Source organism: Muntiacus reevesi, chromosome 8 (assembly GCF_963930625.1).
Source record: "Muntiacus reevesi chromosome 8, mMunRee1.1, whole genome shotgun sequence".
NCBI classification, from domain to species: domain Eukaryota; kingdom Metazoa; phylum Chordata; class Mammalia; order Artiodactyla; family Cervidae; genus Muntiacus; species Muntiacus reevesi.
Genome location: NC_089256.1, coordinates 59,825,805 through 59,851,430, shown reverse-complemented (window position 1 = coordinate 59,851,430; position 25,626 = coordinate 59,825,805). Strand labels below are relative to the sequence as shown.

At 39.9% G+C, this 25,626-nt stretch overlaps 1 protein-coding gene across 3 annotated transcripts in view; it reads left to right on the top strand.

The window, feature by feature from the left end:
* Nucleotides 1–7,972: 7,972 nt before the first annotated feature.
* MAP3K13 (mitogen-activated protein kinase kinase kinase 13) overlaps nucleotides 7,973–25,626 on the top strand; it is a 160,438-nt gene continuing 142,784 nt past the window's right edge. For 2 of the 3 annotated variants that reach the window (XM_065943541.1, XM_065943545.1), the window contains exons 1-2: nucleotides 7,979–8,028; nucleotides 10,531–10,657. The gene's annotated coding sequence lies outside the window, so the exon portion shown is untranslated. Of the gene's footprint in view, nucleotides 8,029–10,530; nucleotides 10,658–25,626 lie in introns of all 3 variants that reach the window. The other variant, XM_065943542.1, reaches the window with a different exon arrangement.

Here is a 25,626-nt window from a genome sequence, read left to right as displayed (position 1 = left end):
TATGTAGCCTGCCAGCCTCCTCTGTCCAGGGGATTTTCCAGGCAAGAATACTGGCATGGGTATTACTGGTAAGGAAATACTGCCATTTTCTTCTCCAGGGGATCTTCCTGACCCAGGGACCAAACCTGAGTCTCCTGCATTACAGGCAAATTCTTTCCTGTCTGAGTCAACAGGGAAGCCCTAAAAGAAAAATCTAAGAATATAAATATAAAACGTTTGTGTACTAGAACATCCAAATATATACCCATGGTGAAAACAGAGCTAGTTATCTAAACTTGACTTTCCCTGCATTGGTTATCTTTTAGCTCTGGAATCCAGGTGTGGTGTTGTGAAACTTCATTTAATAATGTCTGAAGCCATCATAGCAGACTGCTTTGGTGAACCAGTCAGGTTTTCTGAGACAAATTGCAAAATATTAGGGCTTCCCTGGTGACTCAGATGGTAAGGAATCTGCCTGTGACGTGGGAGACCTAGGTTCAATTCCTGGGTTGGGAACATTCCCTGGAGAAGGGAATGGCAACCCGCTCCAGTATTCTTGCCTGGAGAATTCCACGGACAGAGGTTACAGTCCATAGGATTGCACATAGTCAGACGTGACTGAGCAACTAACACTTTCAATGTGAACAACCAGGTTTTCTGAAACTAACTGAAAAATGTTGTTTTCCAGCTGGAGTGATAAAATCTCTCACAATGTCACTTCCCCTCTCACTGTGGAATACAAGTAGACATAAAGCTCCAGGGGAGGATAAATCCACAGAAGCCTGACTTTTCAAATGATTTTGTGGAGGAGAGTTGCCCCACTGACTGGAACCAACATGGACTGTTACTGGCGAAAGAAAGAAATTTAGGTCTGTCTGTTAAAGAATTTTAACCTATACTAAGTAATATAGTGAAGAAATTGGCCATGAATACTCACTTCACAGGGAAGTTGGCTGACATTTGAGGAGAACAGTTGCTCATAAAACTGTCTGAAATAAGAAATGGGATAAAAATAGTTTCTTCACTACACAAGTACTATCAGTAATGATAATTTTTGAAACTTGGAGATACACCAACCCTACTCCATATACATATTCAATGTTTTAATGATGAAGGTAAACCATCATCGTTTCTAAACAAGATCCAGCTATGGCAAAAATGACTCAGTCAGATGTTAATCATTTTTACCAGTTGAAATGTCAGAGATCAATGATGTATTACTGAGCATAAAGATCACACCGATGTGCTGAAACAAAATCTGAATTGAATGCAACCAAAAATCTAAACTGAGAATTCATTCAGGGCTATCTCCCATGTTTCCACCTCTCAGTTTTCCAGTGGGCTCTGCTTATCACTTTAGGTTTGCAAATAGTTTTTCATAAAATGTCATCTGTCAACTTCTGAACTGAAAATCATGCATGAAATGTCCTTTCTCAATGGTAAAGAACCTTTTTATATGACATTCCTGGTATTCTCTGGCATCCAGTTTCAGTTCATATTGAAAGTACAGTTAGGCTCTGCTGCTGCTGCTGCTAAGTCGCTTCAGTCATGTCCGACTCTGTGAGACCCCATAGGCGGCAGCCCACCAGGCTCCCCCGCCCCTGGGATTCTCCAGGCAAGAATACTGGAGTGGGTTGCCATTTCCTTCTCCAATGCATGCATGCATGCCAAGTTACTTCAGTCGTGTCCAACTCTATGCAACCCTATGGACAGCAGCCAACCAGGCTCCTCTGTCCATGGGATTTTCCAGGCAAGAGTACTAGAGTGGGGTGCCATTGCCTTCTTCAACAGTTAGGTTATAGTTCACCTTTATATTTTCTCAGATCTTTCTCCTGATTTCCCACCATATCATTTTATTGAGAGACTATTTCATCTGCTAATAATAATCGTTTCCAGATTTTTCTGACAAATTGGCACCATTTAGAAGGAGGGACAAAAAACTGTGGAAAATTCTGAAAGAGATGGAATACCAGACCACCTTACCTGCCTCTTGAGAAACCTGTATGCAGGTCAGGAAGCAAGAGTTAGAACTGGACATGGAACAACAGACTGGTTCCCAATAGGAAAAGGGGTACGTCAAGGATGTATATCGTCACCCTGCTTATTTAACTTATATGCAGAGTATATCATGAGAAACGCTGGGCTGGAAGAAGCACAAGCTGGAATCAAGATTGCAGGGAGAAATATCAATAACCTCAGCTATGCAGATGCCACCACCCTTATGGCAGAAAGTGAAGAGGAACTAAAAAGCCTCTTGATGAAAGTGAAAGAGGAGAGTGAAAAAATTGGCTTAAAGCTCAACATTCAGAAAACTAAGATCATAGCATTTGGTCCCATCACTTCATTGGAAGTAGATGGGGAGACAGTGGAAGCAGTGTCAGACTTTACTTTTTTGGCCTCCAAAATCACTGCAGATGGTGACTGCAGCCATGAAATGAAAAGATGCCTATTCCTTGGAAGGAAAGTTATGACTAACCTAGATAGCATATTAAAAAGCAGAGACATTACTTTGCCAACAAAGGTCCGACTGGTCAAGGCTATGGTTTTCCAGTGGTCATGTATGGATGTGAGAGTTGGACTGTGAAGAAAGCTGAGCGCCAAAAAATTGATGCTTTTGAACTGTGGTGTTGAAGAAGACTCTTGAGAGTCCCTTGGATTGCAAGGAGATCCAACCAGTCCATCCTAAAGGAGATCAGTCCTGAGTGTTCATTGGAAAGACTGATGCTGAAGCTGAAACTCCAATACTTTGGCCACCTCATGGGAAGAGTTGACTCATTGTAAAAGACCCTGATGCTGGAAGGGATTGGGGGCAGGAGAAGAAGGGGACGACAGAGGATGAGATGGCTGGATGACATCACCAACTCGATGGACATGGGTTTGAGTAAACTCCAGGAGTTGGTGATGGACAGGGAGGCCTGGCCTGCTGCGATTCATGGGGTCTCAAAGAGTCAGACACGACTGAGCGACTGAACTGACTGAACTGACTGAACTGACTGAACTGACTGAGAAAGAACGATGCTCTAGCTTATCTAGTCTAATATTCTTTCAAACATAGCCCTAACAACATTCCTAGCACAAGATTACCCGCCCCTCTTTGAATGTTCCCAATGATGTTCTCCCATACTCTGCATGGTAGACATTTTTGCTTGCTAAAATTCTGCCCTGTTCCTCAGGACTTCCCATTTCCTGATTCTGCTTTTGTTCTCAGGTGTAATAACTCCCTGATTCTACTTTTGTTATACATTAAGTCTCCCTTTAATAGAAGAGTCTTTCATCAAATATTTAAATATGCTAACAAGTCTGTCTAAGCCTTCACTTTTTATGCTCTTCCTCAGGTACCATAGTTTCTCACATGAGAAGCTCTCTCTAGTTCCTCACTACGTGAGTTGTTCTAGACACTCTTCATGTTTGTCAGTGATATCGATTCTCTGTATTCTGCACTTATCATTAATCAGGTAATATTCATGTTCCCTTAATTCAGGTTTGTTCTTTTTTTCTTATCCATAAAGACTTTTTTCTTTTAAATTTCAAGTGATGTGCTTTTGTCTTGAAGGATAATTACTTCTTATTGGATAGAACTCATACACAATTCACGCTTTGAAAATGTTCAATTCAATCATTTTTAGTATATTCACAAAGTTGTACATCACGACTCTCAAATCCAGAACATTCCAACATCTCAAAAAGAAACCCTGTATCTATTAAGCAGTCACTTACCATTCCCCTCTCTCCTTATCTCCGGCAAACACATATCTATTTAATAGACACTAATCTGTCGCTGTGGGTTTATATATTCTGGACATTTCATATAAATGGACTCACAGAATGTATGGCCTTTTGCATACTGTTTCCTTCACTTAGCATAATGTTTTTAAGATTCATCCATGTTGTAGGATATATCAGTACTTCATTCCTTTTTAAGACTGGATATCCACATTTTGTCTATCTGTTCATCAGCTGGGGGATATTTGAGTTATTTCTACTTTTTGGCTATTATGAATAATGGTGCACATTTTATGTGCATGTAGTGTTTTTATTTTTTTATTTTTTGGTTGTCCTATATGGTCTGTGGGGGTCTTAGTTTCTTGATCAGAGATTGAACTCATGCTCCCTGCATTGGAAGTGCAGTCTTAACCACTGGACCACCAGGGAAATTCCTATACATGTTTTCATGTAAACTATGTTTTTAATTCTCTGGGGTATCTACCTAGAAGTAGAATTGCTTGATCATATGATAATTCTGTTACTTCCCAGGTAGCACTAGTGGTAAAGAATCCACCTGCCAGTGCAGGAGACACAGAGATGCAGGTCCAATCTCTGGGTCAGGAAGATCCCTTGCAGGAGGGAATGGCAGCCCACTCCAGTACTCTTGCCTGGGAAATCCCATGTACAGAGGAGCCTGGCGGGCTACAGTCCATGGAGCTGCAGAGAGTTGGACACAACTGAGCAACTAGGCACACATACATGGTAATTCTATGTTTTAGCTTTTTGAGAAACTGCCAAACTATTGGGACCATTTAGCATACAATAATCACAGCAATGTCTGAGGTTTCCAATTTCTTCAAATCCTTGGCAATACTTGTCCACTTCTTAAGTTATTAGGCTATGCTGTGTTTAGTCGCTCAATCGTGTCCGACTCTTTGTGACCCCATGGACTGTAGCCCACCAAGCTCCTCTGTTTATGGGGATTCTACAAGCAAAAATACTGGAGTGGATTGTCATGCCCTCCTCCAGTGGATCTGCCCAACCCAGGGTTCAAACCCAGGTCTCCCACATTGTGGGCGGATTCTTTACTATCTGAGCCACCAGGGAAGCCCAAGAATATGGGAGTGGGTGGCCTATCCCTCCTCTCAGGGATCTTCCCGACCCAGGAATCAAACTGGGGTGTCCTGCATTGCAGGCAGATTCTTTACCAGCTGAGCTACCAGGGAAGCTATTAGGCTAGTTGTTCGTAAATATGACTTGTATCTTTCTTTGTCACTAAGTGTAGTCTTCTCCCTTTTTGAGTGAATACAAATTTAAAATCTGACTGGCTGATGAAAAGCACTCAGTAAAAATAGTCATGTTATTAGACATCATTAGTGTTATGTTCTCTGAGATTAGTCAAATTGAATTGTGTGTTTATTCTAGGATTATATTTCCATCTGCTTTGAATAGCAAACAGGACTCAAATTAATACATCATGCACTATTAAGATGAAAATGAAGTAGGTTGGCACAACTCATACCTCCAATAATATGAACATCAAAAGTTCTAGCAACTAGTATTTATTTCCAGGTTTTTCCATCAAAGTGCCTTGATTTTAAGCCTGGAGATTGTGCTGATGTGATTATAGCACAGAGAAATTTCTAAGAAAAGAAAAGAGGCCAGTAGACTAGGGATGGGCAAATATTTTGATTTTTGAATAGGCAAAAAGATGGTAAAAGATGTTGCTGACTGGTGAGCTTAAAAATCAATATCTAATGAAATTTCAGAATAATTCATTAAGGAGATGGTTTGCAAAAAGGAATTTGTGATCATCAAAGATAAATGTGTTCATTAAGAACAAGATACACCAAATTAATTCCATTTCATTATTTGAGTGAACTAATACACTGGAAGATAACAGAAATGTTATATTGAGACTCCTACAGTAATTTAACATGGTTAGACAATGAAGTCCTTGTGAATATGATGTGGGTTACTTGAAACTATGTTTTATGAACAAATATATGACCAATCATGTTTTTGCTGAGGATTTCCTGGTGGTTCAGTGGTAAAGAATCCACCTGCCAAAGCAGGAAATACAAGTTTGATCTCTGGGTTGGGAAGATCCACTGGAGAAGGAAATGGCAACCCACTCTAGTGGAAATTCCATGGACAGAGGAGCTTGGTGGGCTATAGTGCATGGGGTCACAAAAGAGTCAGACACAACTTAGCAACTAAACAACATGCATGTATACATATACACACACATATATATGGTTCAAATGATTGATTTAAAATTTGATTGAAATATATCTTATACTTGTTTAAAGCTATAGTGTGTTGGTAGCCAAAAGAAAAAAGCACATTGTTTGAATGAAGGCATTAGATGGATCTATGGTAACATTAATATGGAATTATTTTTTCATTAAAAGGTCTACCTCTCTCATGACATAGAAAGTTCATCAAAAGCAGGGGGTTATCTTATTCATCTTTGTGTCCCTAATTCCTGAGCTAGTGTCTCTCCTGAATGAATGAGTAGAATTAGGAGGCTTAGACTTTAGAACTGACTACCATTGTCTAATTTTCTGATTTTCAATAAATTAATTTCAATAGTCCATAGATTCATTAAAAGTATCATTGATCTTTTTTACTGCTAGAGTTGGAAGAAACCTTAAATTTCATCTATCCCAACTATATTATTCTATGGGTCTATGGGATTACCTGTTTATTTGTAACACAGGCTTATAACCAAGATTTCAACAATAACAACTATGGAGCTTTGTCATAGTCCTAAAACAGAATTTGAATATTTAAAACAAAATGCTTCCAATAGAGAAGTCTAAATAAAGTTGTGCCATGTTATTAGCAGTGTACCAAGTGTATTAATGTTTACTCTTGGGAACTGCTTGAATCCATTATTTATTCCTGTTTGGCCAGTTAAAACTGAAGCTCATAGGAGTTGATACTTAACTCCTGGTTTCTGGGTAAGATAAAGAAGTTTGCCAAGGGAAAGGGGGCTATGGCATTTGAAATGAATCCAGCAGTGGCCAGACCAGAACATTCAAATGATCATCAGAATCCTGTGGGAACTGCTGGGTTCTACTGTTCCTCTCTCTTGGACTGGGGGCATTTTCCTAATTCTTTCCACTGAGAGTGAAGGTCTTGCAAGTGAATCTGCTTTTACCTTATTAACACCTGAGGCATATTTTGGAAATGGAGGAAGGTAGCGAGTGTTTTTAGACTACACTTCTGATCCTAGCCCTACCACTAATTGTGTCATTTATGGTCAGTTACTTCTCTGGATCCAGTTTTCCTTACTTGTAACATCAGGAAGTTGACTAAATAATTATCTCCAAAATTCTTTTCAATTCTAACAATCTGTACATTTTTTGTTCTAACGATGAACCCTCGGCTCAGCTAGACCCATCTTTTTTTCCTGGGTTGACTTTCTTTCTCCCACAATAACCTTTAAGCATCTCCACCTTTTTAAGGACAAGGCTTGGCTTTTATTCATCTCCCCCAAGTTGGGTAGCACAGTACCCAAGCAGGTGATTTCAAGTAGCGTTGAAACTGATTATTACACAAAATTCCCTCTTTGTCTGGAGAAGCTTACAGTTCAGCTGGGAGAATACCAAGCATAATTAATCAACCACTTAGTTAAAAGCTGAGGAAAACCGGTTCCAACATTCTTTACCACTTATATGTTCCAACCAGAGTTATTGTGTAACTGGTAATAGTTAACACTCTGAATGCTTTCACTGTCAGCGCTTTCCATGTATTACCTCAAACAATACACACACGCCAACCTTCTAGGTACTAGTATCATCTGTTTCAATCTTGAGGAAAATGGCACAGAGAAGTTAAGTAACCTGCCTAGGTAATACGGTTACAAGTGAGAGGTAGCATCACTTGAGCAAAACTGAGAAAACATTGCGACTGTCCGATGGACTTGAGTGTGGAGAACAGTGATGAGTTCAATGTAGAGGAGCAGACGCAAGCCACCGTAGAAGGCTACAGAAGCCGGCAAAAAAGTTTGAAAAACAAACAAAAATCCCCCACACTTCTCCAGGCTGGACTATATAGCCGGAGTTTAGGAAAACAGGAGGGAAAAAACCTGGTAAACAAGATCTGGAGAACGCCTGGATCTCGAGAGAACCGGGGAACAAGCCGGAAGTAGCGTCAACTAACTGCGTTGGGGTCTTAGCAGGACTGCGGGGCCGAGAGGCATTCGGGCCGGACGGCATTCGGGCCGGACGCGACACCCGGAAGTTACGCCCTGGAGGCGGTACCTGGTTGTGGAGGGCGTCGCGATGGGCGGGGCGGGGCGTCCGTGTTCGTCCTGGAACCGTGGATTCCAGGCAGGTAACTTGCGTGCCGAACCCGGACCGGACAAGGGTGAAAGTTGGGCTTGGGGGCTCAGTTTGCTCAAAACTCCAAACTCGGGCAGGGAAACGTGGCTCTCGCTTGATATCGGGGCTGGAGGAAAGGTTCCTTGCCATACGGCTCCCTGGAGAAATAGGGATACGAAGAACTTTAAGGGAACGTTGTGTAAGGGCCGAGCTCATGGAGGAAAAACAGATAGGCTGAGTCTTCTAGGAATCGGTCTTGGCTTGGGTGGGGGTTTGGGGGTGGTGGTGGTCACAGTCTCGTGACTGTTGGCGCTCGGAGGTGAAGACACAGAACCTGGACACTGAGATGAGCTGATCTAGAGTTCATTCCCCTTCTACCCGGTCCCCCATCCAATTCTGCTAGTAGGGAACAGCGACATCGTCTTTTCATTTCTTAATCTAGGACAGTGCCTTGTCACTATTAGGCATCATTAGATGCTGTCAAATGAATGAATTAATGAACGCACGAACCCAATTCTGGCTCACCTGGGGGGAGCTTCTAAACTTTAGTGTTCCTACTTCTGAATGTAGACGTGATGCCAGCTTAGTTTGCTAACTAGTGGCTTTGAGAATGTCAGTGCAGTAGAGATTCGGGACGTTGTTGTTGTTGTTTTGTGGTTATTGAAACTTAGAAACGTGTCTTAATATTTTTCCCTGAGGTGGGTGAAGAGGAAAGGCGGTCAGTTGGACTTTTTTAAGGTTCCTTCACTTTTCTGGGAATAACTTCCAGGTGAATGATACCGGCCAGGAGTTGGCCATCAAATAGATTGCAGTTGTAGCAATGAGCTTCTAATTAGTGTTGACGTTTGTGCGTGCTAAGGTCGCTTCAGTCGTGCCGGACTCTGCGACCCTAGGGATTGTAGCCCGCCAGGCTCCTCTGTCCTGGGATTCTTCAGGCAAGAGCACCGGAATGGGTGGCCAGACCCTGCTCCAGGGAATCTTCATCATCCTAAGATCAAACCCAAAACTCCTGCGGATCCTGCATTGCAGGAGGATTCTTGACCACTGAGCCACCGGGGAAGTCCAATTGGTGTTTTAAGTGCTGCTTTTCTGTAATATGAACTTATTTTTCTTTTTCATAATGTTTTCTTTCTTAAATTGGGGTGCTTTTTACATTTGAGATGTGAGAAGTATTTCATAGCAAAGATTAAAATAGTTATGTACAACAGTCCAGTCAGAGAGTTCATCTGGTGGGTACACAAAAGTTTTGTGCCCTGTGCCTCGGACTCTGCAACCCCATGCACTGCAGCCCACCAGGCTCCTCTGTCCCTGGAATTTTCTGGGCAAGATTACTGGAGTGGGGTTGCCGTTTTCTACTCCAGGAGATCTTCCTGTCCCAGGGATAGAACCGTTGCCTCAGGTCTCCTGTGTCTCCTGCATTGGCAAGTAGATTCTTTACCACTGAGCCATCTGGGAAGTTCACATAAAGGGTTAACTCCTTCCAAATAGTTGTAGGAGGCTTCCAAAAGAATGAATCTCTGTAGGTTAAATTGTTTCCGTAGTGAAGTATTTGTTTAGGTGTCTTGAATGGAATAAAGAGTGGGCATGTGCTAAGTCCCAGTCCCTTCAGTGGTGTCCCAGTCTTTGCAACCCTATGGACTATACACCCCACCAGGCTCCTCTGTCCATGGGATTCTCTAGGCAAGAATACTGGAGTGGGTCGCCACTTCTTTCTCCAGGGGATCTTCCTAACCCAGGGATCCAACCTGCATCTCTTGTCTCCTGCATTGGCAGGCAGGTTCTTTACTGCTAGCACCACCTGGGAAGTTCAAAGAGTGGGCATAGACCTAAATAACCTGATTCTTTTTGGTTGTCAAATGGGAAAAAAGTGCAGATGACACATCAGGCTTGTAGTAAGATCTGGGCATGAATCCCTATCAAGATGCATTGATTGATTTAGATCTAGGGAGGTGATTGTGTGTAGGGGTTTCTATCAAATGAGATAGTAGCTCCTAAATGGTTCTAGAAGGTTATTATTAGTTTGGATGTAGTGGAGTAGGAAAACCTGAATTTATGGCTTTTTGTTTGTTTTACAAGGAAGAAACTAGTAAGCATTTTTAGGTTTAACGATCTAAGATGTTATTAAAAATAGGTTGGAAAAAACTAAAAGTAGAGATTTGAATACCTTATTGAAGTCATATAATTTTTAAAAGTTTGCCTGCCTTTATTGCTTATTTTCCCAATTTCTGGAAATTGCTGGCATCCAAATGGTTTTCACCTGTGTGTGCTCTTACTATGGTATGTCTTTTAGGATACATGTAAATTTGGTACAAAATAATGTTTTGAGATCCTCTAGATTGATGTTAATGTCATAAAATTTAATTTTGCTACCTCAGTGTGCTGTTCAATGCCATGTCCATTAATTCTGCACTTCTAAATAGCTATATTTGTAATACTTATTGTAACTGTTATTCATAATAAATTGGTACCCAAGTGGTGACTTAGCTATGTGCATTGACATTCTTGAGGTTTTCAGTTTTGCAGAACTCTGATATCTGTGAACGCTAATATGGACTTCGTTTAAAGAAATCTACGGACCATTAAAGGACAAAAACATGAATCAGTTTGTATTTTGGCATTCAAATCCTAGCACTTTGGGAAAGGTAAGTTGTTAACTGTTTTATGTTAGGTGAAAAATATTGATAGAATAGCCCTGGATTGGTCTAGAAAATTATAGGATTGTGATTGAAAAATATAGGCTGAATCTCTTTGAATTATGTTTTAATCCAGATCTTCCAAAGAAGTTTGAGTTTTGTTCATTATATATGAGGGAATTGTTACTATTTCTCTGTAAGACTAATCAGAAATTAGAGAGATTGACAAGATATGTTATTCTTGGAACATTATTGCTCTGTTTTCTTTCTACTGCATCTCCTTTCAACATTTTAGAACCTGTAAGTATGGGGTCTCAAACAGTCATTAAATCACCGCACATCCAAGTTTGGCTCTGTAATAGTATGTGTCCCAAATCTAGCCAATTTTATTTTATGCTTTAGGTTAAAGCAAGAAAAGAAGCCCCTAAGTGTCTTAAAAAAAAAAATCCTGTCTTACGTATGCTATTTTTCTTTTTCTCCATTTAAAAAAAAATCTTAGATGATTCATTCTCCAGGCCTTTAATCTTTCTGTCCCAGGGGCAAAGGTTCTCTTTTTTAAATTTCTATTTTTCCTGGTTGAAGAGTTTTTAATTTTAAAAACTTTTAACTTTGCAATAATATTAGTCACCTTTTAATCACTAACTGTTAAACTTATAGTTTTTCCTGGTCTCTGTAGACAAACTGACTTCTTGTTTGGAATGCGTTCATTTCTACAAATAGGTTTTACTTCTAGGAATCCGTCTTTCAGATATATTTGCACTTGCACATAAAAATTTGTTTATAAACATATTCATCACCATGTTATTTGAAATTAAGAAAACAACAACAACAACTAGAAATAACCTAAACATCCTTCAGCAGAGCCTGGTTAAATGAACACTTTCATAGAATGTAGTATCTGCTGCTCATAGAATGAGTTAGATCCATAGATGGGGATAAGGAAAAATCTCTAAGATACATTGTTAACTGACATAAACAATATAGAACTGTATGTATAGTATATTTTCATTTGTGTTTTTGAAAGCATGTATTTCTATACATACCTGTAAAATTTCTTCAGATCCACATAAGGAACTTTTGACACAGGTACTCCCAGGGAATGAGACCAGAAGTCTAGAGAAGGAAGGAGTCTCATGTTTTTTCTGTATTCTCTTTCTGGTGGATTGATTTTTTTTTTTTAATACTATGAACACTTATTTTTAATACTAAGAAACAAACAGCAAGGCTTTAGGTTAATTATGTGAACTCATTACTATTCCTTATGTCCTTATGATTATTTGCACTATTCAGGAGGAATGAGGTCGCACAAGTGAGTTGTTTATTTCAGAGCTGCATGAAAGGTTTGGTGATGTTTTAATATGTTTGTAATCTTGACATTAGATTATTATTCATAATAAGAATTTTTTAATAAATTAGGTGCTTAGTGTTGCCGAGTTCAATGCTCATACACACTTTATAACATGTGCCTGACCTCCCTATGTGATGCAGGTATTGTTACCTTTGTTTGCAAGCTATGTTTGTGTTGGATTGGCATGGTTCTTCTGAACCTCTCTTTATTGCTGAATGGATGGACTTGTTTGGATTGAATTACTATTTAGCAACTCTACTCTTTAAATAGACCTTACTGTTATCATTTTACTTTGTTCTTGAAGTCTGGAACTGGCTTAAGGCATTTCAAAGAATGGCTTGTTCTCTCTGTTATAAAATCAGGAAGCCAGAAAGATCACTTAGATATATTTGGATAATTTCATTTTGCACTGAGAATATTCCTTTTAATTGCCTGTTTATCTGCCTTGGACTCAGCAAAAATTTCTGATGACTTCTCTAGCCATCTTTGTCTCTCTACACTTTCATTGGGTGAAATTTGGAATAAGAGTAGTGTATCAGTACAGTGGGTTATACAAGAAATTTGAAGATGTAATAATACCATTTTGTTAGTGGAGGGATTTTATTTCAAACTTGCTGGAGAATAGGCTATGTAAGATAAATACCTATGTGACTTTACTGTCATAAAATACATCATTGTGTGTCTTGTTAGAAGCAAAATGAAGGCCGCTAATCTAGGGGCTGAGTCATGATGAATTGAATAGAGCAGTTTATGGTATGCCAGGTGTTTTATATCGATACCACACTGGCTGACTGTTTTGCATATAAATCATTTCTATTAAATAATGCTTTGCTTCTTGAGATCTGTGGGACTAGTCAGCACTGGCCACAGAAGGTTGGGAGGAGGGGAAATCACTGGGCAGAATGCCTAAAGTAGGAGTCCTTATTCTTGCTAAGAGAATGGATAGCAATGAATTGAATCCAAGGGTAGACTGTGTTTTCCTGAGTTAAGACGAATGTGGTAAAGGTGACTTATAGAAAGAAAAGAGATGAAAGTAAATTACATGTAGAGAACATAGAATTGGGCAGATACATGTGTGTGTATGTGTGTGCAGGTACATATATAATACATTATATGTTTAAAATGTGTATATATATTATTTCACACACGTATATATTTTATATATATTTTGTGTGAAAACCACAAGTTCTGCATAGGAAGGTATCCAGTTAATACAAGAGAAAAAAAAAATCAGTATTTTAAGCCTCAGAGCTGGACTGTGAGGGGTTAATTCATAATAGTGAGAACAGCTTGAAGAATTTTGGCAGTGTTAAAAGATCATTCACAGGGCCCAAGTGATGTTTAAGATAGGCAAAAGCCTGAGGATGAGAAAGTTAAAATTTAGTAACATGTAAGATTATGGTTAAGGATATCTCTTAAGATTCTGTTTTGTGCCATTGTTTTGAATGGGGGGAAAAAGAAGAACTGAAAAGTATATTGCTGTTCAACTTGAATTCAGCTAGATTCATAAGCTTTTCCTAGTGTGCCAGTTGTATATGACCAAAATGGATTAATTGGGCCCATTACCTACAAAGCAATTAGTTTTTGTATATTAATTATTAGATAAACCTGGAAGAAGGAGAGAATTGTTTTTAATCAATCTTATGATTATATAAAAGGACAACTGTGATGATCCAAGTTGAGAGCACTGAGACTACTTTGTTTAGAAAAAAGAAGACTTGGAAACACTGGAGAAATGCCATAGGAAGTGCACTTGTTCTCTGTTACTTGACGCCGAAACTAGTTCTAAATGAGAGAAGGTAAGATAGAACTAGTCAACAGTGGAGCAGATTGTGTCCAGAGGCAGTGAACGCCAAGTTGTTAGGGTCTCTTAAGCAAATTTTGAGTATTGGCAATGCTGTAGAGGGTACTTCTCATTGTTTGGAAGGTTGTACCAAATTATCAATAAGGTATCTTTTAAATCTGAAAAAAAAGTATACTGCAGTAAAATGTTTTATTATGGTATGTGTATACATTCTGTTATCCCTGTATTTAAATTCTGAGAGCTAACTTACCTGCTGCTCATTTATCTACTAACTTCAGTTAACTTATAACCAGAAATAAAATTACCTGAGCTTCCAAATTATAAGACACAAAATCTGTATGCTTTTCTCAGGTCTTTACTCAGTTCATTTACATTTAGACACAGTTTAACATGCTTAATTAATTGGGTTTAACTCCAGTGTATTAGAAGCAACAGATTCTGAGTGCGCCAAAAAGAAAGTTGCTCAGTTGTGTCCAACGCTTTGCGACCCTATGGACTATACAGTCCAAGGAATTCTCTAGGCCAGAATACTGGAGTGAGTAGCCTTTCCCTTCTTCAGGGAATCTTCCCAACCCAGGGATCGAACCCAGGTTTCCTGCATTGCAGGAGGATTCTTTACCAGCTGAGCCACAAGGGAAGCCCCTCAAATAGAGGTAGGCACATTGACAAGTGTGGACAGCAACAAAGTCAGAAAACTGACCAATTATTTTGAAATTTGTAGCAACCGAGGCTTTTTGGTGAGATGAGAACTCTTCTATGTTCATGGATATTCAAAATGATAACCCTGACTAAACTTAAATAATTTGTGTTCAGTATTTTCTATTTAAGAATACCTAAATTTTAGAAAGATTTCTTTAGTTTGTTTTGTAGGACAGATATTTGGCATCTGGAGAGGGTACGTGCATTGTACAGTGTAGAGTTAGGATTCTAGAGCAGTAAACATAGATTTAAATCTGGGCTCTAGTGTCTAGTTGCTGTTGTGTTAATTAGGTTTATTATTCGGTCTAAGCCTCAATCTCTTCTTCTATAAAATAAGAAGTTACTGAAAAGTAAGTGTATGTAAAAGATTTGCTTATATTAGGTGTTAATTATAGCTATTATTATTTCATTATTACCATAAAGCCTACTCTACCTTGAATTTCTTTCTCTTCAAATAGAGTAAGAACAAACTTACCTGATTATTTTATTGTAAGTTTATATATATTAATGCTAATAAAGGTGATGACATGCTTAAAAAACCTTTTTAAAAAATCTTGTAAATAATCCATGTCCACCCTCTTACACTGTTGGTGGGAATGCAGACTAGTACAGCCACTATGGAAAACAGTGTGGAGATTTCTTAAAAAACTGGAACTAGAACTGCCATATGACCCAGCAATACCACTTCTGGGCATACACACTGAGGAATCCAGATCTGAAAGAGACACGTGCACCCCAATGTTCATCACAGCACTGTTTATAATAGCCAGGACATGGAAGCAACCTAGATGCCCATCAGCAGACGAATGGATAAGGAAGCTGTGGTACATATACACCATGGAATGTTACTCAGCCGTTAAAAAGAATTCATTTGAATCAGTTCTAATGAGATGGATGAAACTGGAGCCCATTATACAGAGTGAAGTAAGCCAGAAAGATAAAGAACATTACAGCATACTAACACATATATATGGAATTTAGAAAGATGGTAATGATAACCCTACATGCAAAACAGAAAAAGAGACACAGATGTACAGAACAGACTTTTGAACTCTGTGGGAGAAGGTGAGGGTGGGATGTTTCGAAAGAACAGCATGTATATTATCTATGGTGAAACAGATCACCAGCCCAGGTTGGATGCATGAGATAAGTGCTCCAGCCTGGTACACTGGGAGAACCCAGAGGAGTCGGGTGGAGAGGGAGGTGGGAGGGGGGATCGGGATGGGGAATACTTGTGACTCTATGGCTGATTCATGTCAATGTATGACAAAACCCACTGAAATGTTGTGAAGTAATTAGCCTTCAACTAATGAAAAAAATTAAAAAAAAAATCCATGTCCACTTTACAAAAAATGAGTGAGTGAAGTCACTCAGTTGTGTCCGACTCTTTGCGACCCCGTGGACTGTAGCCCACCAGGCTCTTCCATCCATGGGATTCTCCAGGCAAGAATACTGGAGTGGGTTGCCATTTCCTTCTCCAGGGGGTATTCCTGACCCAGGGATCAAACCCGGGTCTCCCACATTGCAGGCAAATGTTTTAACCTCTGAGCCACCAGGGAAACCCAAAAATAATAGGATATAGAAAAAAAGGATATGTATACCCTTCCAAAAAGGAGTAAAGTCATCTATAATCCTATACCACTGTTAATATTTAAGTGACGTCCTTTATTATTATTATTTTTGGCTGTGCTGGATCTCTGTTGCTGATGGGCTTTTTCTCTAGTTGTGGTAGGCTGGGGCTACTTTGTAGTTGCAGCGTGTGGGCTTCTCGTTGTGGTGACTTCTCTTGCTGCAGAGCACAGTCTCAGTAGTTGCAGCTCTCAGACTCTAGAGCACAGTCCTAGTAGTTGTGGCTCAGAGGCTTAGCTGCTCTGTGGCATGTGGCAACTTCCTGGGCCAGGGATCAAACCCACATATCCTGCATTGGCAGGCAGATGTCTTTCCCATCTGAGCCACCTAGCTCAGTGGGAAAGAATCCTGCCTGCCAATGTAGGAGACACGGGTTCAGTTCCTGGGTCAGGAAGATACCCTGGAGAAGGGAATGGCTATCCACTCGAGTATTCTTGCCTGGTGATTTCCATGGACAGAGGAGCCTGGCAGGCTATAGTCCATGGGGTCACAAAGAGTCAGACATGAGTGAGTGACTAACACACACACACACACAAAGCCACCAGGGAAGCCACGTTCTTTAAAGTGCTTTGACATCCCTATAGGATGTCACTTCTGAGTAGTGACATCTGAAACTGATTCTACCTTACTACTGTTGGAAAACGTAAATTAGTCACTACACTAGCTATTCTGTGGAGAAGCCAATGGCACCCCACTCCAGTACTCTTGCCTGGAAAATCCCATGGACAGAGGAGCCTGTAGGCTACAGTCCATGGGGTCGCTAAGAGTCGGACACGACTGAGTGACTTCGCTTTCACTTTTCACTTTCATGCATGCATTGGAGGAGGAAATGGCAACCCACTCCAGGGTTCTTGCCTGGAGAGTCCCGGGGATAGGGGAGCCCGGTGGGCTGCCGTCTATGGGGTCGCACAGAGTCGGTCACGACGGAAGCAACTTAGCAGCAGCATCAGCAGCTTGCTATTCTGAACATGCAGTGAAATTGTGACATGACACAATGTTGATTTAAAGAAAGCCCTAGTTCTGGAAAGCTTTGTGTAATGAAAACAGTTTTGTTAGAGTAGTGGGTGTAGGTTGGTGCTGTGGGGCTGGATGGCCTGAGTTTGAATTCTGACTCCACCCTTTACTAGCTCCGTAAGCTACCTGAAATTTCTTAACTTCTCTGGACCTCAGTTTCTTCACATGTAAATTGGGGATAATAGTAATATCTAATTTATGAGATCATTTTGAGGATTGAATGAATTACTGTACCTAAAGTGCTTAAAGTAGTCCTGGTGCAAAGTGTAGACTCAATTTAGATATAAATTGCTCTTATTAATTTTTAAAAGCTTAATTCTTTCTTGGGGGAAAAAAGGCATGTTTACTGGAGCAGATTAAAGAAACAAGTTAGAATGAGCACAAGAGTAGTCAGTGAGATATACTACATGTTTTTCTTTTGAGCTTGCAAAGTGGTCTGAATTTTTCCATTTGAAGGCTTTGTTAATTTTTCTACCCATTTAAATCTCAAACCATGATATTCCCAATTTAGCTTCTTTCTCTACCCCACAAAATCAGTTTCTTTTTATGTTGTCTCATCCAACAAATATTTTGACCATGCTTTCAAAAATCAAAAGCCCAGGAAATTATCATTAAATCAGTTTATCTGGCTATAGCCCATGGTGGTTCTGTAAGAACTTTAAATTTAGTTGCAATTTGATGTGAAGAATGTTAATCAAAGTGATAAACCCATGAACATATTTATTCTTTTGGTACACTATATGTCTTTAAAATTCTTTCCTTTTCTTCTTAATTCCTTTTTGCTTTCTTCTTTTCATCATTGTATGTAGCAATCTGATTAATTACTGGTCAAAGAATTACAGTTTTTCAAAACCCTCAAGAAGTTTTATTAGACTTGCTAGTAGTATCTTTCTGTGTTTTGTTTTAAAGTATCAAGTACAAGTTTTTGAGGACCGTGGGGCCTACCATAATTATGAGTTCAAGATTTGAGTTTGAATCATTTCATCAAGACTTGGATCCTCTTCAAAAGCCCCAAATCTCACCTGTATTAAAGCTCTCCTTTGAACCCTCTCACAAAAATAAAAGCTTTAATGACTAAAGCCCATTAGTACATTACCTTTTATATCCTTTTCTCTAATTTTTCTTCAATTTCCTTGGCTTTTAGGGTCTTTTCATGTTGTTTATGTTCCTTTAGAATACAGCCAAGGAATCTGTGCTTTCCAAAAGAATATGTGTCCAGGGGCCATAAGTTTTCACTGATAGACAAGTGTTAACTTGGCATGATAAGCTTAGAATCAGGTCTTTTGTTGTATCCTATAAAAACCTGAGTCAACACTAAGAAGATGAGGATGAAGTGGTAAAAATATGTGAGGTCAGATTATGCTCTCAGAACCTATGTTAGTTTTAGGGGAAAGAAACCTCAACCTATAAGTTAATGATTCTTAGTCTCTCAACTTGGAGTATGGAATGAAGCAGGGCAAAGGCTAATAGAGTTTTGCCAAGAGAACACACTGGTCATAGCAAACACCCTCTTCCAACAACACAAGAGAAGACTCTACACATGGACATCACCAGATGGTCAACACCAAAATCAGACTGATTATATTCTTTGCAGCCAAAGATGGAGAAGCTCTATACAGTCAGCAAAAACAAGACCGGGAGCTGACTGTGGCTCAGATCATGAACTCCTTATTGCCAAATTTGGACTTAAATCGAAGAAGATAGAGAAAACCACTAGATCATTCAGGTCTGACCTAAATCAAATCTCTTATGACTATACAGTGGAAGTGAGAAATAGATTTCAGGGACTAGATCTGATAAAGTGCCTGATGACCTATGGGTGGATGTTCGTGACATTGTACAGTAGACAGGGATCAAGACCATCCCCATGGTAAAGAAATGCAAAAAGGCAAAATGGTTGTCTGAGGAGGCCTTACAAATAGCTGTGAAAATAAGAGAAGTGAAAAGCAAAGGAGAAAAGGAAAGATATTCCCATTTGAATGCAGAGTTCCAAAGCATAGCAAAGAGAAATAAGAAAGCCTTCCTCAGCCATCAATGCAAAGAAATAGAGGAAAACAATAGAAAGGGAAAGACTAGAGATCTCTTCAAGAAAATCAGAGATACCAAGGGAACATTTCATGCAAAGATGGGCACAATAAAGGACAGAAATTGTATGGACCTCACAGAAGCAGAAGATATTAAAAAGAAGTGGCAAGAATACACAGAAGGACTGTACAAAAAAGATCTTCATGACCCAGATAATCATGATGGTGTGATCACTCACCTAGAGCCAGACATCCTGGAACGTGAAGTCAGGTGGGCCTTAGAAAGCATCACTACAAACAAAGCTAGTGGAGGTGATGGAATTCCAGTTGAGCTATTTCAAATCCTGAAAGATGATGCTGTGAAAGTGCTGCATTCAATATGCCAGCAAATTTGGAAAACTCAGCAGTGGCCACAGGACTGGAAAAGGTCAGTCTTCATTCCCAAAGAAAGGCAATGCCAAAGGATGCTCAAACTACTGCACAATTGCACTCATCTCACACGCTAGTAAAGTAACGCTCAAAATTCTCCAAGCCAGGCTTCAGCAATATATGAACCGTGAACTTCCAGATGTTCAAGCTGGTCTTAGAAAAGGCAGAGGAATCAGCTGAATCATCAAAAAAGCAAGAGAGTTTCAGAAAAACCTCTACTTCTGCTTTATTGACTATGCCAAAGCCTTCGACTGTGTGGATCATAATAAACTGGAAAACTCTGAAAGAGAAGGAAATACCAGACCACCTGACCCACCTCTTGAGAAACCTATATGCAGGTCAGGAAGCAACAGTTAGAACTGGACATGGAACAACACACTGGTTCCAAATAGGAAAAGGAGTATGTCAAGGCTGTGTATTGTCACCATACTTATTTAACTTATATGCAGAGTACATCATGAGAAATGCTGGGCTGGAAGAAGCACAAGCTGGAATCAAGATTGCAGGGAGAAATATCAATAACCTCAGCTATGCAGATACCACCACCCTTATGGCAGAAAGTGAAGAGGAACTAAAATGCCTCTTGATGAAAGTGAAAGAGGAGAGTGAAAAAGTTGGCTTAAAGCTCAACATTCAGAAAACTGAGATCATGGCATCTGGTCCCATCACTTCATGGGAAGTAGATGGGGGAGACAGTGGAAGCAGTGTCAGACTTTATTTTTTGGGCTCCAAAATCACTGCAGATGGTGATTGCAGCCATGAAATGAAAAGATACTTACTCCTTGAAACGAAAGTTATGACCAACCTAGATAGCATATTAAAAAGCAGAGACATTACTTTGCCAACAAAGGTCCGTCTAGTCAAGGCTATGGTTTTCCACTAGTCATATATGGATGTGAGAGTTGGACTGTGAAGAAAGCTGAGCGCCAAAAAGTTGATGCTTTTGAACTGTGGTGTTGGAGAAGACTCTTGAGAGTCCCTTGGACTGCAAGGAGATCCAACCAGTCCATCCTGAAGGAGATGAGTCCTGGGTGTTCATTGGAAAGACTGATGCTGAAGCTGAAACTCCAATACTTTGGCCACCTCATGGGAAAGGTTGACTCATTGGCAAAGACCCTGATGCTTGAAGGGGTTAGGGGCAGGAGGAGAAGGGGACGACAGAGGATGAGATGGCTGGATGGCATCACCGACTCGATAAGCATGAGTTTGGGTAAACTCCGGGAGTTTGTGACGGACAGGGAGGCCTGGCGTGCTGCAGTCCATGGGGTGGCGAAGAGTCAGACACAACTGAGCGGCTGAACCGAACCGAGTCTCTCAGCTGGGCTTCCCCAGTGAGGTGGTAAATAGTTTGACTGCCAGTGCAGGAGGCACAAGAGACGTGGGTTCAGTCTCTGTGTTAGGAAGACTCCATGGAGAAGGAGATGGCACCCCACTCCAGTATTCTTGCCTGGGAAATCCCATGGACAGAGGAGCCTGTTGGGCTATAGTTCATCGGGTTGCGAAAAGAGTTGGACACAATTTAGCAGTTAAAGAACAGCAGATATCTATGTGTTTTAATCCCTAATCTTCAGTTACTTCAAGTCATATGTTACCTTCTCATTAAGGCTCTAACAACTTATTTAAAATTGTAACCTCACCACCACCCCCAAGGCACCCCATTCCCCTCTCTGCTTTACTTTTCTCCCTGGTACTTATCGCTGCCTGATGTTCTGTTCATCAGTGTTCTCCGCAGCACCAGAACAGTGCCAGATGCACAGTAGGTGTTTAGAACAGATTTATTAAGTGAATGAATTTAACTGGTATTCATAGAGGTATGTGTTTGGGACAGTGAGTCCTATAAACCAAATTATGGGGACCTAGCATTTTTTAATGACTTTAAAAAGGATGAATTAATTAAATTTATTCATAGCTTACTTTGTTCTTAATATTTGAAGCAACTTCTAAAAAAGCATATAGTACAGTGGAATGAAGACATACAAAGAGAACAAAACAAAGTGAGTGTATTGATAATAGTAACATTAAACTGGGGTTAAATTAATGTAAGAAGGTCCCTCATAGTGACTAAAGGCAGATTGTAAATTTGACTCATTAAAGAATTGCTCAGAAATGATAATTGGACTCGAATCATGAACTCTGCTCTGTGGCACAGGTCACAGACATTGGAGTCTTAGATAGGAATCCAGAAAACCTATTTGGTTTAACTATAAGAACTTGTGAGATTACTCTTATAAAAATACTTGTTTCTATATTAGGAAATTTTCTATTGGTATAAAATGTATCTATCCACAGTCTATCCATAACAAAGCCTCTGCTGTTTTGAGTGGTGACCATCATAGCTATCAGCCTCTGCTTCTCTTGTGTTAGGACATTTCCAAGGTTGATTCAAAAAGGTTTGCTATCAAAAATACCAACCAGGACATCAGTTACTCTGACTTCTACTTGTAGGGTAGTGTGAGATTCCAGTGGTTGTGACTTCCTTTTAGGATATATAATTGGAGGCTTAGAAATAGGTTTTTCATTTTGTGATATACACATATATCAAGTTACTCATATATCAAATTATTGTATTGCATACCTTAGACTAATGTAAGGCTGTATGTCAATTATTTCTCCATAAAACTAGGGGGAAAAGGTTTTATACAATCAACCACTGAATTGGGGTGGAGGATTGGGAGTTAAATAGGCAAATTAGACTTCAAGAAACCTTTCACTGATAGAGTAACCAAAATCAGAGCTATTTTGTGTACATGTGAAACTAAATGGGACGTTGTGCAGTAATATATGTCTTTCTGTTCATGAGATGTATACTTTCCAAATTCTGTTTTGTCTTTTTTGTCATTTAAAATAAATAAATGGAAACTAAACAAAACTGAGAATTCTGGAAATGCCTGCAGGTCAGAGAAAAAGAGAGGGCTGCAAAAGGGGTAGACCGTAAACTCTGCAGTGTTTCATTAATCAGAGATGGCATTTTGAGACAAAAGAGGGCAATATTTAGCTAAGTAGTGTTCCAGTGGCAAAATATTCTTTTATTTGACTTTTTCTTATATTTTTACCTTTCTTCTTTCTAACTTTGACCTGGAGATAAGCAGTACTTTTGGAAGGCAACTTCTGTCCTGTCCCATTTTTCAGATAGAAGGGAGGTAAATAAACTTTAGACTTTAGGGAAAGAATGAAAACATGGATTTAAAAAAATCATTCATGTTCCACATTTTTCAAAGTCAGAATATGGGGAGACATAAGAACACAACAGAAACATTCAGTTCAATTCAGTCGCTCAGTTGTGTCCGACTCTGTGACCCCATGAACCGCAGCATGCCATGCCTCCCTGTCCATCACCAACTCCCGGAGTTCACCCAAACCCATGTTCGTTGAGTCGGTGATGCCACCCAACCATCTCATCCTCTGTCGTCCCCTTCTCCTCCTGCCCTCAATCTTTCCCAGCATCAGGGTCTTTTTGAATGAGTCAGCTCTTCGAATGAGGTGGCCAAAGTATTGGAGTTTCAGCTTCAGCATCAGTTCTTCCAATGAATATTCAGCACTGATTTCCTTTAGGATGGACTGGTTGGATCTCCTTGCAGTCCAAGGGACTCCGAAGAGTCTTCTCCAACACCACAGAAACATTAAGGTGAACAATTTGCATAAAGGGAAGGTAATTTCAACAAAAGCTTTATAGCATGTTGCTAATTAAATGATCATATTGGGTTATATTTAATCTCTTTAGTATACATTATTCTAACAGTGTATAAGTATACTTTATGCTAACTTAAAATGTACTCATTTTGCTTTACATATTTTATTTGATGGAACTTTATGTTCATTTCTTAAGGAAATAAAATGTCTCCTCATTTTGGCATTTGATGAGTAATAGTAAAAACTTGAGAACAGACAGAACTATCAGTGTAAAAATAAAGCAAAGGTCATCATATTTCTGGCATAAGTGGTACAGGAGCAGAAAGATCTTGTTTTCAGTAAAACTGTTGAAGTGGCAGAAAGAAAATATCCCCAACAAATTGCTGACTCAAATTTTGCTACAGTGAGAACAAAAAAAATTGTCCCAGGTTTTAACTCAATATTTCCTGAACTATGTTATTCAGAAAGGCTGATACAGCTAAAAGAGGCTTTGTAAACCAAAACGGTTCTATAATGACTTAAGTTTGGAAAATGTCACATTCTTTTTTGGTGATTTATAATGTAAATTAGCATTTTCCAAACCTATGTGTGGTTAGCAAAGAGTTGGACACCACTGAGCAACAGAATGGGAAAGACTAGAGATCTCTTCAAGAAAATTAGAGATACCAAGGGAACATTTCATGCAAAGATGGGCTGAATAAAGGACAGAAATGGTATGGACCTCACAGAAGCAGAAGATATTAAGAAGAGGTGGCAAGAATACACAGAAGGACTGTACAAAAAAGATCTTCATGACCCAGATAATCATGATGGTGTGATCACTCACCTAGAGCCAAACATCCTGGAATGTGAAGTCAGGTGGGCCTTAGAAAGCATCACTACGAACAAAGCTAATGGAGGTGATGGAATTCCAGTTGAGCTATTTCAAATCCTGAAAGATGACGCTGTGAAAGTGCTGCATTCAATATGCCAGCAAATTTGGAAAACTCAGCAGTGGCCACAGGACTGGAAGAGGTCAGTTTTCATTCCAGTCCCAAAGAAAGGCAATGCCAAAGAATGCTCAAACTACCGCACAATCGCACTCATGTCACACGCTAGTAAAGTAACGCTCAAAATTCTCCAAGCCAGGCATAGGCAATACGTGAACCGAGAACTTTCAGATGTTCAAGCTGGTTTTAGAAAAGGCAGAGGAACCAGAGATTAAATTGCCAACATCAGCCGAATCATCAAAAAAGCAAGAGAGTTCCAGAAAAACCTCTACTTCTGCTTTATTGACTATGCCAAAGCCTTCGACTGTGTGGATCATAATAAACTGTGGAAAATTATGAAAAAGAAGGAAATACCAGACCACCTGACCCACCTCTTGAGAAACCTATATGTGGGTCAGGAAGCAAGAGTTAGAACTGGACATGGAACAACACACTGGTTCCAAATAGGAAAAGAAATACGTCAAGGATGTATATTGTCACCCTGCTTATTTAACTTATATGCAGAGTACATCATGAGAAACGCTGGGCTGGAAGAAGCACAAGCTGGAATCAAGATTGCTGGGAGAAATATCAATAACCTCAGCTATGCAGATGCCACCACCCTTATGGCAGAAAGTGAAGAGAAACTAAAAAGCCTCTTGATGAAAGTGAAAGAGGAGAGTGAAAAAGTTGGCTTAAAGCTCAACATCCAGAAAACTAAGATCATGGCATCTGGTCCCATCACTTCATGGGAAGTAGATGGGGAGACAGTGGAAGCAGTGTCAGACTTTATTTTTTGGCCTCCAAAATCACTGCAGATGGTGATTGCAGCCATGAAATGAAAAGATGCCTATTCCTTGGAAGGAAAGTTATGACCAACCTAGATAGCATATTAAAAAGCAGAGACATTACTTTGCCAACAAAGGTCCGTCTAGTCAAGGCTATGGTTTTCCAGTGGTCATGTATGGATGTGAGAGTTGGACTGTGAAGAAAGCTGAGCGCCAAAAAATTGATGCTTTTGAACTGTGGTGTTGGAGAAGACTCTTGAGAGTCCCTTGGACTGCAAGGAGATCCAACCATTCCATCCTAACGGAGATCAGTCCTGGGTGTTCAGTGGAAGGACTGATGCTGAAGCTGAAACTCCAATACTTTGGCCACCTCATGGGAAAGGTTGACTCATTGGAAAAGACCCTGATGCTTGAAGGGATTGGGGGCAGAAGGAGAAGGGGATGAGGATGAGATGAGGATGAGATGGCTGGATGGCATCACCGACTCGATGGGCATGAGTTTGAGTAAACTCCGGGAGTTTGTGATGGATAGGGAGGCCTGGCGTGCTGCAATTCATGGGGTTGCAAAGAGTCGGACACGACTGAGCGACTGAACTGACTAACTGAACTGAACTGAGCAACTTTCACTTTCACACATGTGTGGCT